Source organism: Salvelinus namaycush, chromosome 19 (assembly GCF_016432855.1).
Source record: "Salvelinus namaycush isolate Seneca chromosome 19, SaNama_1.0, whole genome shotgun sequence".
NCBI classification, from domain to species: Eukaryota; Metazoa; Chordata; class Actinopteri; order Salmoniformes; family Salmonidae; genus Salvelinus; species Salvelinus namaycush.
Window position 1 is genome coordinate 18,214,187 of NC_052325.1, and position 8,049 is coordinate 18,222,235.

Consider the following 8,049-nt stretch of genomic DNA (forward strand, 5'->3'; position numbering starts at 1 on the left):
AACATGCTAAGTGTCAGCTCTCATTTATGGTTTGCATAGAGATGTACTATATTTGTAGATAGAGTACCCTTTTATATCTTTGTTGTCTTCCTTCTAATATGAATGGTCTATTACCTCTGGCGTTTTAGTCAGACATGCATATTTAATAAATAAAATAACATTCTGTACAATTGCCTGTCTGTTGACTCTTTAAATGTGATCATTGGGGGAAGTTATGTTTGCATGATCACACTCAAGCTCAGAGCCCATATTTGTAAAGCATCTGAGAGTAGGAGTGCTGATCTAGGATCAGTTCTGCCTTTTAGATTATATGGTCAGGGGGGACCAGACCCTAGATAAGCAATCCTATTCTGAGTTGGTTTATGAATACAGACTTCATGTGTTGTTCATCTCATAGTGATATGGGCTATGTCCCAATTTGATTTGATATGGTATAAGAAATATGGTGTAAAAATTCCCACTAGCCCATGCCTCTACCAATCCACTGCACAGTCAGATGAGGGTCATCACAGGGATCCTGCAGGGAATTCTCTACTTCCTTTGTGCTCTGTGGAACTTCATTGATTTCTTCAGCTACCAATTATCCTCTATACCCTTGACTATTATTATAGCCTGTCCATAATTATTGGCACTCTTAATAAAAATGAGCAAAAAAGACTGTATAAAATATATAATGCAAATACTGAGCTATATTGTATGCTCAACAAAATTGGGAAATGATAGTATTTTATGCTAATACAATTGTTCAGAGAAAGAGATTTTGTTTATGAAATAATAAAACAAATCTAAAAAAAGATAAGAGGTCAAAGCTCTAGCACCCTCCCCTTGCAAGGATAAGGACACAGCCTTTTCTCAAATGTTTTATGAGATTGGGAGGGATCTTAGACCATTCCTCCATGCAGAATCTTTCCAGATCCTTGATATCCTTCATCTGCTATTATGGACTGCCCTCTTCAATTCAAACCACAATGGGGTTCAAGTCAGGAGACTGAGATGACCATTGCAAAATGTTGATTTTGTGGTCAATTAACCATTTCTTTGTGGATTTTGATTAGTGCTAGGTATTATTGTCTTGCTGGAAGACACACTTTGGACCAAGTGTCAGCCTCCAGACAGAGGAAACCAGGTTTTTGGCTAAAATGTCCTGGCACTTGGTAAAGTTCATGATGCTGTTGTCCTTAACAAGGGCCACAGGACCAGTGCAAGTAAAATAGCCCCAAAACATCAAAGATCCACAACCATATTTTCCCGTAGGCATGAAGTACTTTTCTGCATATGCTTCCGTTTTTCGACACCAAACCGATCACTGGTGTGCATGGCCAAAGAGCTCTATTTTCATGTAATCTGAGCATAGCACCGGTTTCAATCCAAGTGCCAATGCCTGATATGGCAGGTCACATGAAAATAGAGCTCTTTCATACAGTACCTACGGAAAGTTGTTTTTCTCAACAATGGCTCCAGAAATAACAATAACTGAAATAACCAGAAATAACAGCACTAACATCACTTACACCCATAGCCACGGGATGTAGGGGTGTTGAGGGTGCTACAACACACCACAGATAAATCACAATAAAATAAATATGAATCATTATTTATTTGTATTGAAAAAAATACAATTTCCACAAAATTATTGAACTAGGCCTTTATTACTCTTGTATGGTATGAGCCCCCCAGTCGACAGCACCCCCAACCCAAAACGTCTTCCCGCGGCCATGCTTACACCTCAACTAATGGCACTGCTTCTGGCTCAAATTGACTGTATTACACTGGTTTCTGCGGCATGGTGGGGTCGAGCTGGGCCACTGCATAGACACATGAAGAGCATGAAAGAGAGCGACAGCCCCTTCTCCTCTCTCCGTCTGCACGGTCATATGATGGTCACCATCACTTTTCAGCTTCCTTTGTGCGATGTGGCTCTTCACTGTCTTCTTCAGCCAGAAATGTTCACCTGATAAAGACCTTGACAATAATGCCAGTATTATCTACACACTCATCTCTCTCTACTGTAAACCTTGGTATTGGTCTGTTTGTTTTCAGACAGAGGGCAGCTGATATTTGGCTCAAAGCCCCCAGCGGGCTGTAAGGACATTGACGTTGTGTGGATGAAGGATGTTTTGGTAAAAAGCAATAGGAGCGGGAGAAATGTAACCAATTTTAAATTCATAGACAGAGCTATGGATGCAAGGACTGACCATCCACGATATCAAAATTATAGTGTTAGCCATGTTTTGAGGCTATATACTGTTTGTTTACATTTGCTTTGTTTACAAATATTGGAGTAAAACAAGCTTATATTTGGGGTTCGGATGGGTTACAACAGTTGAACTAAGCTCATGAGGCGTATAAATTCTATTCATCAAGACTCATTGTGTACATTTAATGAATTTACAAGTCCAATAACGGATGTAGCAACTGTAGATTGCCCCTCTACACCCCAAAAACTATATTTTAGTATTTTATCCATTAGTCCACTGTTAATACATCCTAAAAATGTGTTCATGTCTGCAGTCAAGTTTTCAATACAGCACTGTCAGTAGAACTAAATGGTTCTATTACGCATCATATGATGCAAAACACATAATTGAAAGTTATTTGTATTTGTATGTATTTATTATGGATCCCCATTAGCCGCTGCCAAGGCAGCAGCTACTCTTCCTGGGGTCCAGCAAAATGAAGGCAGTTATACCATTTAAAAAACACTACAATAAATTCACAACAAATTTAACAACACATTAAGTGTGTGCCCTCAGGCCCCAACTCTACTACCACATATCTACAACACAAAATTCATGTGTATGTGTGTATGTTATCGTGTGTTTGTATGCATGTGTCTGTGCTGCTTCACAGTTCCCATCATTGAAGTTGTGTGGATGTTGTGTGGATAAAACAATCAATCACAGTTGTATATTGACCCTTATACACTGTTACATGAAGATGTCATGTCATGCTGTGTTAAGATAAATAGGGAGTTAAAGGGCTAGCTTCATGGACACATACTGTAAGTCTATCTATCCCAGGACTCAAATCAAATGTAATGTTATTAGTCACATGCGGCGAATACAACAGGTACCTTACAGTGAAATGCTTACTTACGAGCCCCTAACCAACAATGCAGTTAAAAAAATATGGATAAGAATAAGAAATTAAAGTAACAAGTATTTAAAGAGCAGCAGTAAAATAACAATAGCGAGACTATATACAGGGGGTACCGGTATAGAGTCAATGTGCAGGGGCACCGGTTAGTTGAGGTAATATGTACATGTAGGTAGAGTTATTAAAGTGACTATGTATAGATGATAACAACAGAGAGTAGCAGCGGTGTAAAAGAGCGGGAGGTGGGGGGGGGGCAATGTAAATAGTCTGGGTAGCCATTTGATTAGGTGTTCAGGAGTCTTATGGCTTGGGGGTAGAAGCTGTTTAGAAGCCTCTTGGACCTAGACTTGGCGCTCGGGTACCGCTTGCCGTGCGATAGCAGAGAGAACAGTCTATGACTAGGGTGGCTGGAGTCTTTGACAATTTTTAGGGCCTTCCTCTGACACCGCCTGGTATAGAGTTCCTGGATGACAGGAAGCTTGGCCCCAGTGATGTACTGGGTCTTTCACACTAATCTCTGTAGTGCCTTGCGGTCGGAGGCTGAGCAGTTGCCATACCAGGCAGTGATGCAACCCATCAGGATGTTAAAGATGGTGCAGCTGTAGAACCTTTAGAGGATCTGAGGACCCATGCCAAATCTTTTCAGTCTCCTGAGGGGGAATAGGTTTTGTCGTGCCCTCTTCACGACTGTCTTGGTGTGCTTGGACCATGTTAGTTTGTTGGGGGATGTGGACACCAAGGAACTTGAAGCTCTCAACCTGCTCCACTGCAGCCCCGTCGATGAGAATGGGGGAGTGCTTGGTCCTCTTTTTCCTGTAGTCCACCATCATCTCCTTTGTCTTGATCACGTTGAGGGAGAGGTTGTTGTCCTGGCACCACACGGCCAGGTCTCTGACCTCCTCCCTATAGGCTGTCTTGTCGTTGATCAGGCCTACCACTGTTGTGTCATAAGCAAACTTAATGATGGTGTTGGAGTCGTGCCTGGCCGTGACTGAGCACGCACCCCTGAGAGGCCCCTGTGTTGAGGATCAGCGTGGCGGATGTGTGTTACCTAACCTGGGGGCGGTCCGTCAGGAAGTCCAGGATCCAGTTGCAGAGGGACGTGTTAAGTTCCAGGGTCCTTAGCTTATTGATGAGCTTTGAGGGCGCTATGGTGTTGAACGCTGAGCTGTAGTCAATGAACAGCATTCACACATAGGTGTTCCTTTTTTCCAGGTGGGAAAGGGCAGTGTGGAGTGCAATAGAGATTGCATCATCGGTGGATCTGTTGGGGTGGTATGCAAATTTCTATGAAGTCAAGTTATCATCATATTATTCATTGGATTGAATGAATACTATGATGATAATTTGACCTCATAAAACTTTGACCTATACTTTCCTGGACTATGGTTAATAATCTTCATCTGAGAATATTAAATCACAGTCTGGGTCTGTGAAACTGGTCCATTAAGTAGGCTTTAATGTGAAAATGATTCTTTGAGTCATCATAGAACTATATAAATATTTATTTTAGCAAATATATAATTGGACTGTTTTTTGTTCATGTTTCTGAATTCTGATTTTCATCTACATGTATAGCCTATCTGAGATGCAAACAGGTTACAGTGCATTCGGAAAGTATTCAGACGGCACTCAGTTTTCCACATTTTGTTACGTTACAGCCTTATTCTGAAAATGTTATTTTTTTTAAAATTCCTCATCAATCTACACACAATATCGCATGAAAAAGCGAAAAAAAAAGTGTATTTTTTTTTGCAAATGCATCAAATTTTTTAAAACAGAAATACCTTATTTACATAAGTATTCAGACCCTTTGCTATGAGACTCGAAATTGAGCTCAGGTGCATCCTGTTCCCATTCATCATCCTTCTACAACTTGATTGGAGTCCACCTGTGGTAAATTCAATTGATTGGACATGATTTGGAAAGGCAAACACCTGTCGAGATATTGTTCCACAGTTCAGTGCATGTCAGAGCAAAAACCAAGCCATTAGGTCGAAGGAATTGTCTGTAGAACTCCAAGACAGGATTGTGTCGAGACACAGATCTGGGGAAGGGTACCAAAAAATGTCTGCAGCATTGAAGGTCCCCAAGAACACAATGGCCTCCATAGTTCTTAAATGAAAGAAGTTTGGAACCACCAAGACTCTTCCTTGAGCTGGCCTCTCGGCCAAACTGAGCAATCGGGGGAGAAGGGCCTTGGTCAGGGAGATGACCAAGAAGCTGGAGAGATGGGAGAACCTTCCAGAAGGACAACCATCTCTGCAACATTCCACCAATCAGAGCTTTATTGTAGAGTGGCCAGACGGAAGCTACTCCTCAGTAAAAGTACGACAGCCCGCTTGGAGTTTGCCAAAATGCACCTAAAGGACTCAGCCCATGAGAAACTAGATTCTCTGGTCTGATGGAACCAAGATTGAACTTTTTGGTCTGAATGTCAATCATCACGTCTGGAGGAAACCTGGCACCATCCCTACGGTGAAGCATGGGGGTGGCAGCATCATGCTGTGGGGATGTTTTTCAGGAACTTCGAGACTAGTCAGGATCGCGGGAAATATGAACGGAGCAAAGTACAGAGAGATCCTTGATGAAAACCTGCTCCAGAGCACTCAGGACCTCAGACTGGGGCGAAGGTTCACTTTCCAACAGGACAACGACCCTAAGCACACAGCCAAGACAACGCAGGAGTGGCTTTGGGACAAGTCTCTGAATGCCCATGAGTGGCCCAGCCAGAGCCCAGACTTGAACCCAATTGAACATCTCTGGAGAAACCTGAAAATAGCTGTGCAGCTACGCTCTCCATCCAACCTGACAGAGCTTGAGAGGGGAATAATGGTAGAAACTCCCCAAATACATGAGTGCCAAGCTTGTAGCGTCATACTCAAGAAAACTTGAGGCTGTAATTGCTGCCAAAGGTGCTTCAACAAAGTACTGAGTAAAGGGTCTGAATACTTATGTAAATGTGAGAAAAAAAATCAAAATACCAGTGTTTGCTTTGTCATTATGGGGTGTTGTGTGTAGATTGATGGGGGGGAAAAAACAATTTAATTTTGGAATAAGGCTGTAATATGGAAAAAGTCAAGGGGTCTGAATACTTTGAGTGCACTGTATGTACCTTGAACATGTTTTCATACCTAAGACCTGTGATATTCCTTTTCGTTTTCTCATCTTTATCGTTCTTCTGTGATATCAGTTTAAGGTAAGACCCAGATGCAGACCGTGTCGAAGTAACAATGTTTATTACAGCAGAGGCATAGGTACAGGACGGCAGGCAGGCTCAGGGTTAGGCAGAGTGGTCAGGTGGGCGGGTTCAGGGTCAGGACAGGACAGGCAAGGGTCAAAAACCGGGAGGGCGAGAAAAAGAGAAGCTGGGAAAAGACATGAGCTGACAGGACAAATGCTGGTTAGCTTGACAAACAAGACGAACTGGCAACAGACAAACTGAAAACACAGGTATAAGTACACAGGGGATAATGGGGAAGATGGGCGATACCTGGAGGGGGTGGAGACAAGCACAAAGACAGGTGAAACAGATCAGGGTGTGTGACATGTGGACTATGATATGAGCATAGACTTTACTTAAACAAATATAATCTGTTTAGCAATTATGAAGATAACCATGCATTTTCTTGCTGTAAATTGACCTATATATTCATATATTATACATGATTGTGTGTTTGATTATAAATGTTAACTTGTTAAAAAAAATACTTGTATGAAATGTGTGACTTTTATTGTGGAAATTGTGCTTTTGGTTCATTTGTAACAAATGTATAATGTAAAAAAAAACTTGTTTGAAATGTGTGACTTTTATTGCGTGAAATTGTTATTTTGGTTCATTTGTAACAAATGTATCTTAAAAAACTTTGTGAAAAGAAGTATGACTTTGTGTGCTCAATAAATAAATAATATAGAAGAGAGCTATGTTGCCAGGGATGTAATCATTAGTCCGAACAGTTGCAAAACTGAACATTTTGCAACTAAAACGAGAGTTTCTATTGGACAATTTCATGTAGGTCACTAGGTCCCTCCCCGTTCCGTTCCGTTTGCTTCCGTTTAAGAAACGTTTCGCAACAGAATCAGTGTAATGAATACACCCCTGTATTTTCATTTTGGGCTGATGGAGACTTCAGGCAAACAATAGATCTTAGTGACATGGAGAACTACACAGTAGGTCTATTTGCTTCTGTGTTAAACAGCACATAAAGGCGTTTCCACCGCAATTTCTCGCATAATTGATTTAACTACACAAAAAGATCCCACCATGTCGAACAAACAAATGATCTGTCTGCATTTCCTATTTCGTCATGATTTTTTTTTTTTACATGGTATGATTTTAAAGCTGTGGATGATTAGAGCAGGGTTTTTTTCTGGATCGGAAAGGGGCCTAGGTGGTGGGCGTGACACAGGGCTTGGCAATGGGCTGACTGGTCTATGCATGCACAATTCTGTCTTGGCCCTGGGCAAGAACATTTGAGGCCCTTTAGAAAATGTTGCAGTTTTAATGCCAATTTCCAGCAATTCTGCACATTTGCAATGGAGCTGAGAGAGAATTTTGGCAGTTTTCACGTTAATTTCCCCCAATTCTACAGATTTTGACATGGCTAATGCAGTGTTCTTATGCTTAAGCATAACACAATCATTGGGGGCATGATTGTCTAGCTTTTATTTTGGTGATTTTAATTTCTCTTATTTTTATAAGCTATTATTTAAACAATATATAGGACCATTATATTTTCTACACTCGAAAGAATTCACCCCGTGACCCACCTGGACCCCTGCAACGACCCACAAGTGTGTCCCGACCCACAGTTTGGAAACCACTGGGCTAGGCTATGAAAGAATCGAGGATTTGAGGAGATAGTAAAAACTGTTTAAACGTTCTTATATGACTGAATATTATTGGTCTCGAATGGAATTTCATTTGCATAGACTTACCCCCACGTAGGAATC